We start from the raw sequence: 17190 nt of genomic DNA, 5'->3' as shown, positions 1-17190 counted from the left end.
GGACTCTCTGCTCAGCAGGGAGCCTGCTTCCTCCTCTCTCTCTCTGCCTGACTCTCTGCCTACTTGTGATCTCTGTCTGTCAAATAAATAAATAAAATCTTAAAAAAAAAATTTAAAAATGGCATCATGAACATTTCTTTATTCAGGTTATTTCACCTAAAATTAAGTAATTAACCTTTTCAGATGTTACTAAATATATTTTAAATGTAGGACTTCAATGACTAAAATAAAGAAACCATAAAAAATATGAACCACTTAACCTGATCATTTAAGGGGGAGAGAAGACCCAAACATAAGAAATAAGAAATGAAAATGGGAAGTAACCAAATGGCATAGTAAAAAGCACTCATAAAAGAGATCAGACTAGCTTGTTGTTTTAATATGGAGAAATACTTAAGACACAAATTACAAATATATGACAAACTACTATAAATTGGTAGAGAAGACCAATCCACATATAGAATGTGAAAGATACCACAAATAGTTCACACAAAAAGAAAAACAAATGGCTCTTTGGAGAAGATGTTCTACCAAATACATACTAAAAGAGAAACAAGTTAGAACTACAATGAAATGCTGGCTTTGTCTATCAGATTAGTAAAGCTCAAAAAATTAGATAACACCTTTCTGGAGAAGCAGACAGGCTCATACATTGCTAACCTGAAGGTAAAATGGCGTAACTTCAGTGGAGGATGAATTAACACCATTTCTCAGAATTGCAAATGCACATTCCCTTTGACCTAGCAGTTCCACTTCCGGTATTTATTCAGTATTAAATGTGCAGAGCTAAATACATACATATAATACATCACACACATATATTATATATTATATATAAAACAATACATGTGTATATCAAATATTACATATATATAACACATATACATAGGCAGCATTGTTTGTAATAGCAAAATATTTGAAAAAAAACAAACTAAGGCTAAATAGATTTCGGTAAATCATATGATGGAATACTATGCAGCTGGAGAAAAAAAATGTGTTGACATGAGGAGTCAACAGAGAGATGAAGGGGAACAAACAAGGTCCAAAACATTCTGTGTGGTGTGCTGCCATTAAAGTGGGGAGTGGGGGAGGAGCAAGAGGGCAGAGGTGGGGGAGTGAGGTGGGGGTAGTGTATTTAACCCAAAGGGCCCAGATGAAAAAGAGAACCAGCTGTGTCTACAAGAAAGCTGGACACTGCCGTTCAGTTAACAAGACAACTTGTCTTTTCCTCTGTTCACCTTGGAGCTTCATAGCAACCTTCACCCAGCCCTTGAGCCTCAACCAATTATGAGAAATAAGCGAGACAATCTGTGAGAGGTGTGGGGTATGTATGGGGATTCAATTAATAGAACCAACACTCATCCAGAGTCATCTCGGTAAGTCTGTACAGTCTGCCCTAGTGCATCTGACTGCGAGGGGGTTGGAATCTGCCGCTTTTATAATTCAGTTAAAGGCACCTTGTAGTCCCATTCTAATAGACTGGGAAACTGAGGCAGCAAGAGGCAGCAGCCTGAGCAAAGTGACCTGGCTAAAAGTGGATCTGTTCCCATCCTGAACCCCAAGTCCACACAACATATGCTCCTCTGTCTTTCTCCATCACTAACTGTAGGTATCTGCACTCACTCTGTGCCAGGTGGCATGACAGCTGCTTCACAGGAACTGGAAGGCATGTGCCTCTTTATCCAAAAGAAGAAACAGGTACAGAGAGGTTTCTAGCAAGTGGCAGGACTGAGACAAACCCCAGGGCCATGGTAGGCCAAGCCCCTGCTCTCCCACCTTCTCTACACTGTTAAGGATGAGGCCTGTGCACGAAGGCAGGAGTGATCAGTGCTGTGTGGCCTGCATGGGACGTGTCTAAGAGCAACTGCTTTACCCTTGTACACAACCAGGCCAGCTTTGGAGTTGTTGCTGTTGAAGACACCTTTAATGTGTTTGAAAGCAACAGTCAAGCCACATCCCCAGAGGAGACCCACACTGAGTCACTGGGGACCTCAGGACCTCTGCCCCATCAATAGCAGGTACAGATCCCAAAGGCTGGCCACACTGGGGGTGAAGGAAGGCAGACGTCTAACAGATGGTCCCTTTGCTGCTCACCCCATGGAAGGGTCTGTCTGGAGTGCTCATGTCCACTAATGGAAAACTTGTGACCATGCAATAGAACAAAGGGCAGGATTTGAATGCCCAGCTGCCCACTGGGCCCTGGGCCAGAATGTGACCTCTCTGAGACTCACCTAAAAAGTGCTGCTAACTCCGTGCTAACCTTGCCTGCCTTTGCAAGGGTGTCTATAAAGTCTGGAATGGTGCAGGGCCCATTCAGGGTCCTGGCCCATTCAGCTCCCTGGTTTAGGAGCTACCCAGAAAATGTGAAGTGATCCTTTAAACTGTGTACGTTCTCTGACATGGCCATTTCCTGAATGCATCCTAAAGAAAAGATCCTGGGTGTGCACTAGGATTCTGCTACAGAACAAAAGGTAAAGTGGTTCAGAGGAGCAAAGAATGGAGGTCAGTGCACATTCTCAACAACAGGGGACTAGGTCTTAGCTTCTAGCCTCGCTCCTGGTCTGCAGTGCGGGCTCTATTCTGCCCTTACCTTCCCTGTACCCAAGTGGGACTCCCTGCCCCGGCAGGCCTCACCCTAGGGAAGTCCCAGCTCCTACGGGCCCCTTTAACTGGTCACTGAATAGCAAATGAGTAAAAGAGGGCCTAAATATTTTGGATTTAATCCCATGGAAACTGTCAAAGGGCATGGTTAGGATCAGAATCGAGGGATAGGGCCAGCTGACTCCAGGGCAGAGCTGGGAGGAAGGAAATTAGTAATAGAACCCCAGATCCTAAACCTGGCCTACAGGTCCATTTTCAAGTCTTTGTCCAGGTGGGTAGAGTCCCTAGCCTTTCCTTCATGTCCCCAATCCGGTCTGACAGCTCCACCTTTTCCAAGAAGCCTGCCCTGATCTACCAGGCCTCAAGGAACCTGCTGGCCTGGACAATCTGGTCTGGCTGATCTGCATTTCTTTCTGCCTTGAGGGGTGTTCCTCTGAGCACAGAATCTTTCACCGGGGCTCCCCTGTTCCCCCCAGCACAGACAGACACCATGCTTTAAAGACAGGGTAGAGTATGTGTATGAGTGTGGGGAGGTAGCACTGAGCTACAGAGGTCTCACCTTCTGTTCTTTTTAGAGGATGTAGTCAGGAGATGGGGACACGGGGCCTAGTTCTGTCACTAACACTGTCCTTTCCTCTGCACAGCTGACTCTTGTCGATCTCCAGTCTGCCCCTTTGCTAGATATTCGTGAGCACGCTGCCTCAGTCCTTATTTATTCACTCAACAAACAGAGGATATCTGCCACGTGCTGGGCCCTGGGCTGCTGGGAGCCGGGGAGAGAGCAGGAGCACCATCAGACTCAGTCCCCTCAGTCCCTGCCTTCTCTCTTCAGCCTTCAGCCAGAAGGAACGGGTCCCTGTCACATTTCTCTTCTTGTCTCCATCACAGACCCTGGCATGGGCCAGGCACAGAGGATCTACAACAAAGTCCAAATTCCTGCTAGGAATCGCACCATCTCAACCCAGTAAGAAGAGGGCACACTGCATACTGCTTAATGGGGCCTCTGTTGTCCCATTCTCCCCAAACCACACTTCATCTCTTAGTCTTTGCTTGGATGGGATGCTTAATGACATTATCCGGCAGGGTCTGCCCCAGGGCTTTAGTGACAGCTGAGCAAGAAAACAAAAATCCAAATTGCCAGTTGCCCTTCTGGGGACCCTGGAGGGGTGTTGCAACACAACAGAGAAATGAGGAAACGTGAAATGTGGAGGCTGGCCAGGGAAGAAGCCTCAGCAGTTTGCAAAACGTCACGCTCAAGCTTCAGAAGAGTGGTACCAGAAACCCCATTCTCAGAGGCCCAGCTGGCTGGGCAAACCCAGGCATGGGGTTGGCCGTGGGGTGGACGCTGCAGGAATTGGTAATGACTGGGTGAGCTGCCTTCCCCTCAGGGTGGCCTCTGGCTTCAGACTCAGGGGTGGGTATGGATTTCGTTTCTTCTTTTAGCCAACAGTAATGCTGCCTCCCTGGGGATCTGAGGCTACAGGAAGGTCTAAAACCAGATCGCTTCCCTCTAGGGAGAGCTCACACCAAAGAGGTCATACCCAGTGACAGGTCTGAATAATGGCAAGGGCCGTAAAAAAACAGCACAGTCTGATACCATTTGAATTCCTTTAATAGACTCCCATTGCTTTCAAATACATACTATAGCAGTTGTAAAATGCATAGTTAATTGAATCAGACCCCTGCTTATAATCCTTCACAGCAGGATAAAGGGCAGACCCCTAACCCTAACCTCCCCAAGAGCTCCCCTGACCCACCCTCCTCCACAAAACCCTTCACTGTATTCCCACCAACCTGCCAGAACTTTCCAACAGGCAAACTTAAGCCCACACATCCTTGTCCTACCACGCTGCTGCCTTCGTGCTCCTCTCTCCATGCACACCCCCGAGTGCACACATCTGGGTAATTCAGCTTGGGGATCAACACCTCTGGGGAGCCCCCTCCACAGCTCTCAAAGGACTTGTCTCCTGTGATAAGGCTGCTGGACTTGTCTCCACCAGCCTTATCGCAGGAGGCCGTGCATCTCCTTAGCTGCCTCCCTCCTGCCCACTGGGAGACAACTTGAGAGCGGGGCTGGGTCTCCTCACTGCAGCCCCAGGACTCCCAAATGGTGCCAGAGCAGAGCAAGTGCTAGGCCAACATCGCCACAACACCCAAGCCTGAGCAAATGAGCCAAAGAAGCCTCCGCGGAGGCGTGAGCTGGAGGTACGGAGAGCCATGAGCCCAGCCAATCCATTTACCATCATCATTCCTTCGTTTTTTGCCTCCAGACAATGGCGCCAATGATACCTACTGGACCCTGGTTAGACTGGGATGTTTTTAAGGTTTTCTTAGCACAAATATTAAGTGGGAGGCTGTTTTATTAAAAGAAGCTCATTCAGCATGAAACCACCAATGACAAATGAACTGAAGAGCCTCTAAGGTGTTGCCCCAAATGCCCATTATCTTTTTCCCTCTCTACGCATGCATGGAGCTCATGCTACAATGGGCTGGGCAAGTCCTTTCTTCCCCAGAGCTCACAAAGAGAGCCATCTGTCCAGTTCCAGGTGGAAACGTCTCACGCCTGCCTTCCTAGAGTGCAAATCAATGAGGCTTCCCCGAGCCTCTCCTTCTTGTGGGGTTTCCATGGGAATCCTCCCACGCGTGACTGAGCCAGGAGCCCCCAAGGCAGAAGCTCAGGCTGTCAGCCAGCAAGGAGAGCCAAGGATGGGATGAAGGAGTTTGCTGGGCAGAGACCAGGCCAGCGTGCTCTATCTACAAGGTCATTTGAAAGAGACACACCTCCAAGGCAGCAAGGCCGGAGGCCTGGTCACGCTGTAGCTGCCCCTGTGCCCAGAGGGGATTCCCAGGCACATGTGGCTTGTTCTAGGGGGCAGGTGGCCTCTGTGAGGCCCAGCATGGCTCAGGCTAGAGCAGAGCTGGAACACGGGTGGGGGAGGGCGCTATACACTGGGACCCTCCTGGGGAACATTCTATGAGAGAAACACAATAATCTTCTTGTCCAGCCCCTCACTTATCTCCCATTTATTTGATATAACTTGTTGTGGGAAAATTCAGGATGCCCGAAAGAAAAGCAGATTTATTCATGCCTCGGGCTTGATCCAGGAGATCATGATAGGCACCTGCTGGGATTTCTGAGGGTCCCTCTATGAAACCTGAGGTATCTCTGGGAGCATTTTTGAGAGACCAGAGAGTGGACAAGAGAGAAGGGGCTGGTGAGGAAGCGGGAGAAACAGGAAGACCTGGAGAGAAAGAGAGGAGAAGGAGGGCCAGGTGGGAGGGGGTCCCTGGCCCCAGGAATGTGTGTGATTAACCTATCTACTGGTCTGTGGCTAAGAAGGAAGCCATCTCTGTGGCCTGGCTAACTAGAACAATCTCGCCTCCCTCCTGGAGAAGGCAGGCCTCCGGGTTCACCATCAATGGCATTTCCTAGCACTAAGCCAGATGGGTGACTTGGGAATTGCTCTGGGCCTCTCCCTCTGTGCATACATGGAGGTCCAGAGCTCATGGCAGCTTCCTGTCACCTCCTGGCTCCAGGACATACCTTTACTGCCCCATAAATGGGGCGACCCCTAGGTCGCTCCTCTCATTTCTGGCCTCTACAGATTCTTCCAAACTGGTTCTCTAGCCCTGCCTTCTCTCCTCTGCACCAGGACCCTCTTTCTGGAAACCTCTAACCACCATCAGATTGGGTGCTCCTTCAAATAACCTTGTAAAGCCAGCTGGCCTCTTTCTACCACAAGCCTCCCCCAGGGAGTTGGGGAGGGGTGTGCTCACCCCAGATGTCAGAAATCTGGGGACCCACTGGTGCCTCAGAATCTACATGTCCAGAGCTGAACCTCCGCTTCTTCCCTCTCCAGCATACCAAGTTCCTCTCTGCACACCCCCAATTCTGCTGTGGATCCCCCCATCCCTCTCTCTCTCTCACTGAGTGCCTTCAGCTCTCCCTTAGCTCAGCTGTTGCCTGGATTACTGCAATGGTCTCCTAACAGGGCTCCTTGACTCAGTCTGTGTCCTCTAACAACCCTTCCAAGGTGCCAAGGGGTGAATCTGACCAAGCCACCACCCGTCTTCCCAGTCACCAATCCAGGTGGCTTCTCAGGGGGAAGCGGCACCCCATAGCTTGGCAAACAGTCCCCGAGACCTGTTCCTGTTTAGTTCTCCCACACTGCCTCCCAGCACGGCCCAGGTCAGAGTGGCCAGGCTGGACTTCCCCAAGCACTACATCTCATCCATACCTTGCTGTCCTGGGAGTCTTCCCACTTTCCCTTGCCTGGCTGATTTCTCCCTGTAAGCAGGCTGGGCAGCCTCTGTGCCAGCCCTCCATCTCCCTGCATCCCCGTCCTTGTTGTCTTCTGCACGGCGTGCTGCATTGCTTGTTGGCAGAGCCAGCACCCAACTCTCCCCTACCTCCTGCCGGCATCCAGCCAGCACCCGCTATCTCTGGCTAGGTGAGAAACCACCCTTTGGGTTGAAGAAGGGATATCTACTCCACATCTCCTGTACAGCTTGCATTTTTAACAATGAGTATTTTTTTCCCCTCATAATTAAAGTACACATGTGAAATGGGAATTGAGTTCTAAACTCAATATGTGAAAAAACCACATGCAGTCAACACTGCCCAGAAAGGTCCACAAGGCCCACGACATCTGATTTGGGTTCGCCATCTTCTTTCCCAACGGGTTCAGTACAGACAAGTGTTTTTCCCACAGCCTCCAGATTTCTTTTTTATTTTTTTTTAAGATTTTATTTATTTATTTGACACAAAAAGAGAGATCACAAGTAGGCAGAGAGGCAGATGGGGGGAAGGGGGAGCAGCTCCCCGCTTAGCAGAGAGCCTGACGCGGGGCTTGATCCCAGGACCCTGAGATCATGACCTAAGCCGAAGGCAGAGGCTCAACTCACTGAGCCACCCAGGCACCCAGCCTCTGGATTTCTTGAGCTGAGTAGCAGCAGATAAACTAGCTGACTTATTTAAGTACTATGTTTTATTTAAAAATGTGTTGATATTTTATGTATTTTTTGCTATGGATCTTCTTTACCAAATATCTATGGTTATGGTCACATAAGTTAAGTGCAGATATTTATGTACTTATTTTTTTTTTTAAGATTCTACTTATTTTAGAGAGAGATTTAGATAGTGAGCAGGGGGAGGGGCAGAGAGAGAATCTCAAGCAGACTCCATGCTGAGCGCAGAGCCAAATGTGGGGCTCGATCCTACAACCCAGGAGATCATGACCCTAGCCAGAACCAAAACTCTTGGTTGAACCAAGAGTCAGAGGCTCAACCGACCAAGCCACCCAGGTGCCCCTATGTACTTATTTTTTTAAATGACTGTGAAGCAGAAACTTCTGATCATTTTACTCCAGGTCCCACCACCCCCCAGATTTTCCACATTGAATGGCCTGTTCCAGCCAGAGAATTGTCTGTCTATACCTACAAAGAAGAGACCTTTCATGAGCCTGGCTATGTGACAACAGGCCAGGCAACTCAGGGAGAATTAAGGAGTCCCCATATGTTAAGTTAACTGGGTGTCTTCACAGAGAGATGAGGAACTCTGTACTGGCCCAAGTCTTGCCCATTTCCTGGGAAGACGAATGAAGGAGCCAGTCTTAACAAAAGGGAAGAGGGACATCTGGGTGGCTCAGTCAGCTAAGAAACTAACTCTTGATTTCTGCCTGGGTCACTATCTCTGGGTTGTGAGATCAAGCCCCCCTCAGCACTTAGTCTGCTTGAGTCTCTCTCTCTCCTCTATCCCTGCCCTGCAACACACACTCACACTCTTTCTCTTAAAAAAGAAAGAAAGAAAGAAAAGAGAAGACAAAAAGCAGGGGAACAGCAAATGAATTCCTTCGAGTGTTGCAGCAAAACCAGAAAGGCCAGGAATGGAAGGCAATGAAAAAAGAAAACAATGACAAAGGGAGAAGTGGGCAGTAACCAGACCTGGAAGACCCTGGGGTGTCTAGAGTTTACTGAAGGACAGCCTTATGGGGTTCTAAGATAGAGAGGGCTTTGATTGTTTGATTGATTAATTTTTTTCAGGTAGGCTGGTGTTGGAGCCCAGCATGGGGCTTGAACTCACAATCCTGAAATCAAGACCTGACCTAATAACAAGACTCAGAGGGGCACCTGGGTGGCTCAGTGGGTTAAAGCCTCTGCCTTCGGCTCAGGTCATGATCCCAGGGTCCTGGGATAGAGTCCCGCATTGGGCTCTCTGCTCAGCAGGGAGCCTGTTTCCTCCTCTCTCTCTGCCTGCCTCTCTGCCTACTTGTAATCTCTGTCTGTCAAATAAATAAATAAACAAAATCTTTATTAAAAAAAAATAACAAGACTCAGATGCTTAACCAACTAAGCCACTTAGTTGTCCCAATTCACTTATATTTTTATTTTTTAAATTTTTATTTATATATTTGACAGAGAGACACAGTGAGAGAGAGAACACAAGCAGGGGGAGTGGGAGAGGGAGAAGCAGGCCTCCTGCTGAGCAGGGAGTCCAATGTGGATCTTCATGCCAGGACCCCAGTATTATGACCTGAGCTGAAGGCAGATGCTTAATGACTGAGCCACCATGGCTTCCCTCACTTATATTTTTAAAAGATGTTTCTGATAAATGCTTATTGCTCCTATCTGCTAATCTGATAGGTGAAAAAAAATGTATCTTATTGTAGTTTTATCTTGCATTCTTCTTACTGAGGAAGGTAGGGCATCTTGTCATATGTTTAAGTATCATTTCGATTTCATGTTGTGTATGTGGACTGTTAATGGTTTTTGTCCAGTTTTGGTGTTTTGCTTATTGACTAGAGAAAACTTTTATATATTAAAGAGATGAGCCCTTTGGAATAGGAGTGACAATTCTCCCCTTGACTATTTACAATGATTTCTTTCCTTTGCAGTTTCTTTTTATATAATTGAATTTATCAATCTTTGAAAGAAAACAGAAATACAAACTGGAGAGATATTTGAGTGAGATGGCTGGCCAGTTGAATTTTGTTGTTTGCCAAAGGTTGCTTAAATTCCTTTTATTACTACTATTTAAATAAGTTTTAAAAATTCAATCAATCAGAGGGTATGTGTTTCAGAGGAATATGCCCTTGTGTAAAGCAAGCTTAGATCATCCTGTTGACACTCTGTCTTTCCACAAACTCCATTAATCTGCAGAGCTTTAGAAACAAATGAAGGTTTGGGGGCATGAGGAGGCGTCCCCATTAGACTGCGTGACAGAAGCTGCAGGATTTGGTTGGAGGATAGAGGTGAGAAGGTGGGGAAGCAGGGAAAGAGAGACTGAGAGAGATTTAGTGCACTGATCTCTTCCCATGGTGCTGTGACCGGCGGGGAAGAGGGTGGGCAGATCCTGGATTCTCCTTTTAATAGCGTTTCCCTGAGGCTCAGGCATAACATTTCACGTCTTCCGGATTTAGGCTCATCGGATTGCGGGGAGGGGCAGAAGGTGGGTAGAAGATGGGGGCTCGGATTCCTAGAGAGGAGAAAACTCCTATCTTCACCCCCGCAACCGCCCCCAGCACAGGATGTGGCCGACGAGGAGACTGAGCTGGGAGAGATCAGAGTACTGCCCAAGGTCACACCGAGGGCTGATGGTGGAGGCGGAATTCGAACTCTAGCCTCACTCCAGAGCCCAGGGTTCCCCACCTCTTCTCGGCAGCGGTGCAGAAACGCCCTCCTCTCCGTTCTAGTCCTCAATCGTCCACGCTCGGCCCTTAGAGAAGCTGGAGCGGCCACTTCTCAGTTTATCCCACCAGGGAGAGGTCCTGGGCTCAGAGTCCCCTCCTGGCTCGGAGCCCGTGGCGCGTCCTGCGGCGCTACCGGGGCGGACACATTTGCCGCTCTCCAGGCTCTGCCCTCCTCCCTCCTTCCCAGGGCCGACCTCCTACCCTTGCCTGTTACTCGCGGAGCCCGCGACGCCCTCGCTTCCTGAGCATCACCAAGTTTGTCTCCAAGCAAGGCCACAAGCTGCCCCGAACAGCTTTCGGGCCGGGAGACCATCCTCACTACCCCAGCGTCTAGAGAAAGCGGTAACACCAGCCACCACTTCATCACTGCCTGCTGCGTGCCAGGCCCTTGATTTCCACCGCTCCGAATCCCCTCCCCCACCCCACCCCGACGAGCACACCCCCAGAATTTATTCAGTTCCCATTGTATAGACGCGGGAGCTGCTACACCTCCGGAAAGTTGTGAAACGCTTGGGCTCACACACCTAATAATAATGCTAGCTAGCGTTGGACGGAGTAGTTCCTATGTGCCAGGAACAGGTCTGCATACGTTACAAGCATCGCCTCATAGATCCTGCCAATACACTTATAAAACGGGTACCATGATCATCCCCATCCTACGGATGAGGAAACTGAGGTTTGGCGCCTTGCCCAAGGTCACTCAGCGAGTGAATGACGGATCTCGCACCCAAACCCAAGCAGGGCGGCTCGGGCGGCAGTCTTTCATGCTGTCTCCATTACACAGAGAAGCAGTAGGCTTCGAACCTTTGGCACCAGGGGTCAGCCCCAAATGCCCCAAGCCTGCACACAGACCAGCCAGCTGGGACTGCCACAGCTTCCAGAAAGGAATTCCCGGGAACCCCGACAGGACCCATGCCAGGAGCTCCCGTTGTGGAGAGTGCCGGCCCGCACGAGGTCCGCGCTGCCAGATCTTGGCGCCCGGCTCCCGCGCGCCCAAGGACGCCCCTCACTAGAAGCCAGACGATACTCACCATAAAAGAGAGGGCGAGCGCCTGCCGGGAGGAATCGCCGGGCTGGCAGGTCCTGCACTCAGCCAAGAGCTGTCGGTTGCCGCCGCCGCCGCCCACTCAGGGGCGCCCGAGCGACCCCGAAGATGCCGGCTGGCTCCCCAGGGCCAGGGGCGCGTCCTCACCGCTGGTGCCCAGCAGCAGCGCCCCCTCTGCCCGGCAGGGTGGCCTGGAGTTGGAGCGTTCTTGGGGAAGTTGGCGCTCGGGCACGGCGGGAGGGCGCAAGAGGTCGGGTGGGAGTGGGGCAGCGCCTTCCTGCACGGATCCCGGGGGCGCGCCAAGGCCCGCGATCTAGCCGTGCCGAAGATCTGCGCGGGACCGAGAGGGCGGCGAGTCCAAGCTCAGGGCTCACGGGCCGCGCCTCGGCCGCTGTCCCCCGGCGCGCCCCGCGTCTTCCCCCGCGCCCTGGGCGCACGCAGTGGTAGCTGGAGCTGCTGTCCGGGCTCTGGCTGCGGTGCGCTCATCGCCCTCCCCAGGGGCTAGGCGCCTTTGTGCGCGGGGCGCGCCGGCAGCCGCGGCCAGCTCTGGATGCTGCAGCCGCCGCCGCCTCCCCCTCCTCCTCCTCCGCCGCCCGCTCCCCGCCTTCCCCGCCGGCCCGGAGGCTGCAGCTGAAAGCCGATCCGGCTGAGCTCATCCCTGAAGGCCACTAATCCAATAGCCGCGGAAGGCGCGGCCGCCGGGAACGCCCCTTCCCCCACCATCCCGCGCCCCGGCCCGTCCCAGCTCGGGCCGCTGCCGGCGCCGCCACCTTCCCTAGGCCACCAGCTGGCGGGAGAGGGAAGTGGAGCCCGCGCCCGCGCCCCTGTGCCGAGTCGGCGCGGTCGCCATTCACCCGCCCGCTTGCCCGCGCACTCCCTCACTCCCGCACTCATTCATGTGCACGGGTCCTCCCCCATTCATTCAAGCGCGCGGGGAGCTCCGAGGTGGGTGCCCCTGAGAGGGAGGAGACACCCACGGTCACTCGGCAGCTTTGGTGTTTCTTCCCAACGCACGTGGAAAGTAGCAGCCAGGGAAAGAGGATGGTTTAATATTCTCTCCCTTAGACACGTGTCTACATTTTATTTTTAAAGAGCAGGCTTCAACTCATCTTTTAAAATTCCAATTTCATACTGCACCTGCTTCACGGAGCCTTCCCCGCCCACCCGAGGCGCAGGGAGGTGAGCCTCCCTGCTCTGCGGGCTACTATAGAGCTGAGGGTGGGCTGCTTCTCAGCCAGCCCGAGATAAGGAAGAGGGCGTGGCCAGAGCGGAGGCCCTGAGGGTGCATCTAAGCATCTGTGCTTCCTCGGGGAAATTGAAGTTCCTGGTCTGAGTGTCCCCCTCTGTGCTCCCGGGGCTGACTTCCATATCCTTCCACAGTCATTTGGTCTGACCCCAGCCCTCTCTGTGCCAGGCACCAAAAAGCCTACATGCAGAGGGTCCATGTCGTCAAGGACACAGGTAAATGTTTTGATGGAGGTTCTGGGGCTCCTTTCCCAGACCAGGAAGGGCAGCCGGGAACGTTTCCTGGGGAAGGTGGTTACACGAATTAGCTCCTGGAGGCAGGGGGTGGAAGGGAGGGGGAGGCGGGAGGGTCACCTGGCCAGGTGCCTATCCCAGCCCAAAGCCTATAGCATAACTGGAGTGTAGCTAAAGGTGGTAAGATGAAGCTGGCGAGACAGACAGTGGTTAGGCTACTTGGGGACAGTCCACGTACTTCACCTGTACTGCCAGAGCTGTCTTCATAAAGTCAGTGTCACGTCATCTCCCTTCCCTCCCTTCTCTTCAGGGTATCCCATGGCCTACAGGATGGTTTCCCACTTCTTAGCTGACTCTGACCCCGGCCCTCTAGTCTCCTTGTTAGGCAGCGTTGCTCTGGAGCTGAGACCCTGGGAGCAGCACCGGCAAATCAAGCTCTCTCTCCCTGACACAGGCCCTTGCACACTCTGACCTTTGTCCTTGGTACAGCCTCACCCCAGGTAACTCCAATTCACCCTTCAACTCTCCGCCTGTAAGCCTGTCATCTACTCCAGGGAGTCTTCTTGGCACCCACATTTATTTCTGTGTTTATTCACAATATAATGAACACCCATGATCCCACCATCCAACCCCAGGCACGTACATCTCCCTATGTGCTCCTCTCTTAGAGCATCTTTTTGCCTTGCTGTTCATAAAACCACTATTCTGATTGTTAACATTTGTCATTTCCTTGGAAATGATATATACAGGTACTCGAAAAAAGCTATGTGTATATATATATGTACATATATATATACACATATAATATATAATACATATATGTATATAATATATATATGCCTAAACACTATTATTATTTTATTTAGTTTTATGTACTTGTGTTTGAACCTTTATTAATGCTATACTGTACCTTGTTTTCTAGGACTTGCTATTTTGACTCAACAAGATTTATCCACACCATTTATCCGCATGCAACTGTAGCTACTTCCTTTTCATGGCTTATAATAATTCACTGGGGGAACAAACACGATGTTAAAAAAAATATTCTTGACACTTCTTAAAGACCTTAAGACTTTGTTCTAGGGGGGCTACTACAATGGGGTTTTGTTGTGGGGGAGAGAGATTAGGCTCAGGTCTGAACTCAAGGACATGTGGGAATTTATAGCCAAGGAGCTGGGGTCAGGGGCAGTGGATAGAGAATTACTAAGAGCACACAGCAAGGGTGAGGAGGATTCTTGCTGGACAGACTTGATTTGGTTCTTGCTGAAGGCAGACCAAGGGGAGGGACCAGGGATTTGTTCAGATATTGAGGGTGGTCAGATACCCGAGTGGGAGAATTTCACTGACTGACTTCCCAAGATTCTTTTTTCTTTCTTTCTTTCTTTCTTTCTTTCTTTCTTTCTTTCTTTCTTTCTTTCTTTCTTTCTTTCTTTTTTAATGCAGGTTCTATCTCAATTGCTAAACTGTGTCAGCCCACTGTATATTTAATCATAACTCCTCCGAGTCTGTGAAAAGAGTATCTGTTTAGAAGTTTGGCTTTATACTTGAAAACAGATGGGATTTTTTCTAATCAAATGTATTCTCAGCACCAATAATTTCTACTAGTTTCAAAGCATTTTTTTTTAAAAAAGTATTTTTGTAATAACTGATTTAAGGGATTACATTACATCTACCACATTCCATTAAAACATTTAATTTCTTTTCAGACTCAATAACAAGATTCCTACAGAATACTATCGAATGTATTTAATGACGAGCCTTTTCAGGGAGTCAGAAATGACCGAAAGTACTATTTTATATTGATTATCAGTGTATGGTGTACTATATGCACAAAAATATAAGTGACTCTTTGTTTTAATTACCAAATATTGAAGTTCATTTAGACAACGTGGAAAGATGCATGCTCATACGCTGAGAATACAATAGTAGATTTAAAGTTAAAAGTAGTAAAATAGAACATGGGCACTGTCTTTGTTTATAACTATGGCTGGAGATTTACTTATTTTTTTCTCTTTTTTACCCTCTTCACCTGTTTCTTTCACCTCCATTCACCACTTCTGACAACCACTAGTCTGTTCTATCTAGAAGCTTGTTTTATTTTTATTTTTATTTTTTTAGGTTCCATGTATTTAAAAAGCTCATAGAGTATTTGTCTTTCTTTGGCTCATTTCACGTAACATAAGCCCTCTACATCCAGCCATGTTGTCATAAATGACAAGATTTCTTTTTTTTATGGCTGAATACTATCCCATTATATATATATATAATACAATGTCTTTATCCATTCCTTCATCAGTGGACGCTTGGGTGTTTCCACATCTTGACTATCGCAGATAACGCTGCAGTAAACATGGGGTGCAAATATCTTTTTTGAGTTAGTGGTTTCTTTTTTTCCAGATAAATACCCAGAACTGGAATTCCTGGATTGTGTGGTAGTCCTATTTTTAGTTTTTGGAGGAACTTCCATCCTGTTTTCTATTGTGGCTGCACCAACTTATATTCCCATGAACAGCGCACAAGGGTTCCCTTTTCTACACATCCTTGCCAACACTTACTTATCTCTTAACTTTTTTATAATAGTCGTTCTCACAGGACTGCAAGGACACCTCATTGTGATTTTGATTTTGATTTCTCTGATTATTAGTGATGCTGAACATCTTCTCACACTCCTGTTGGACATCTGTTTGTCTTCTTTGGGAAAATATCTATCCAGGTCTTTTGGCTATTTTTTATTTTTTTTTAAGATTTTATTTATTTATTTGACACAGAGAGAGAGATCACAAGCAGGCAGAGAGGCAGGCAGAGAAAGAGGGGGGGGGGAAGCAAACTCCCCGCTGAGCAGAGAACCTGAAGCAGGGCTTAATCCCAGGACCCTGAGATCATGACCTGAGCTGAAGGCAGAGGCTTAACCCACTGAGCCGCCCAGGCGACCCCAGATCTTCTGGCTATTTTTAAAAAAATTTTTTGAGATTTTTTTTTTTTAAACTTCTGCCTATCTTTAAATAGGATTGTATTTTGCTGTTGAGCTGAATGAGTTCTTTATAGATTTTGGATATTAACCCTTTAGCAAACAGGATTTGTCAATACTTTCTCCCATTCTGTAGATTGCCTTTTCATTTTGTTGATGCTTTCTGTTGTTGTGCATAAGTTTTTTGGTATGATGTAGACCCACTTACTTATTTTACTTTTGTTGCTTTTACTTTTGATGTCAGATTCAGAAAATCACCACCAAGACCTAAGTCAAGGGTTTTACTCCCACTGTTTTCTTCTAGGAGTTTTATGTTTTCATATTTTATATTCAAGTCATTAACCATTTTGAGTGATTTTTTTTGTGTATACTGTAAGATAATGGTCAAGTTTCATTCTTTTACATGTGGCTGTCCAGTTTTCCCAGCACCGTTTATTAAAGAGACTGTCCTTTCCCCACTGTGTATTTTTGGCTCCTTTATTATAAGTTAATTGACCTATATACATGGGTTTACTTCTTGGCTCTCTATTCTGTTCCTTTTATCTAGGTGTTTTTGTGAAAATACCATACTGTTTCAATTATTGTAGCTTTGTAATATAGTTTGAAATCAGGGAGTGTGATACCTCCAGCTTTGCTCTTCTTTCTTAAGATTGTTTTGGCTACTTAGTGTCTTTTGGGGTTCCTTACACATTTTAGGATCATTTGTTTTATTTCTATGAAAAATGCCTTTGGAATTTTGGTAGGGGTTGCATTAATTCTTCAGACTGCTTTTACTAATATTGATTTCTTCAGTCCATGAGCACAGAAGATCTTTCCATTTATTTGTGTCTCTTCAATTCCTTTTACTAATGTCTTATAATTGTCAATATACAGGTCTTTTGTCTCTTTGGTTAAATTCACTCCTAGGTATTTTGTTCTTTTTTTTCTTTTTATGATTTTATTTATTTATTTGACAGACAGATCACAAGTAGGCAGAGAGAGGCAGGCAGAGAGAGAGGAGGAAGCAGGCTCCCCATTGAGCAGAGAGCCCGACGTGGGGCTTGATCCCAGGACCCTGGGATCATGACCTGAGCCGAAGGCAGAGACTTTAACCCACTGAGCCACCCAGGCGCGCAGGTATTTTGTTCTTTTTGATGCAAAAAGGTTTTTCTTACTTTCTTACTTACAATAAGGTTTTTCTTACTTTCTCTGATAGTTCCTTGTGTGTAGAAATGCAGCAGATGTTTGTATACTGCTTTTGCATCCTGCACCTATACTGGGTTCACTTATTAGTTCTAACAGTTTTTTTATGGAATCTTTAGGGTTTTCTCTATAAAATATCATGTCATCTGCAAATATTGACAGTTTTACTTCTTCCTTTCCTATCTGGATGTTTTTTTTTTTTTTCCTTGCCTATTTGCTGTAGCTAG

At 48.0% G+C, this 17190-nt stretch overlaps 1 protein-coding gene across 1 annotated transcript in view; it reads right to left on the bottom strand.

Annotated features, from left to right (window-relative positions):
- The window catches only part of SPSB4 (splA/ryanodine receptor domain and SOCS box containing 4), a 77215-nt gene extending 65238 nt beyond the window's left edge, over window positions 1-11977 (bottom strand). Inside the window, exon 1 of the mRNA XM_032852357.1 lies at window positions 11321-11977. The gene's annotated coding sequence lies outside the window, so the exon portion shown is untranslated. The remainder of the gene's footprint in view (window positions 1-11320) is intronic.
- Between the last annotated feature and the right edge of the window lie 5213 nt (window positions 11978-17190).

The sequence above is a fragment of the Lontra canadensis genome, unplaced genomic scaffold, assembly GCF_010015895.1.
Source record: "Lontra canadensis isolate GAN:19392208 unplaced genomic scaffold, GSC_riverotter_1.0 scaffold6, whole genome shotgun sequence".
Lineage (NCBI taxonomy): Eukaryota > Metazoa > Chordata > Mammalia > Carnivora > Mustelidae > Lontra > Lontra canadensis.
This window is presented reverse-complemented; position numbering and strand designations above follow the sequence as displayed.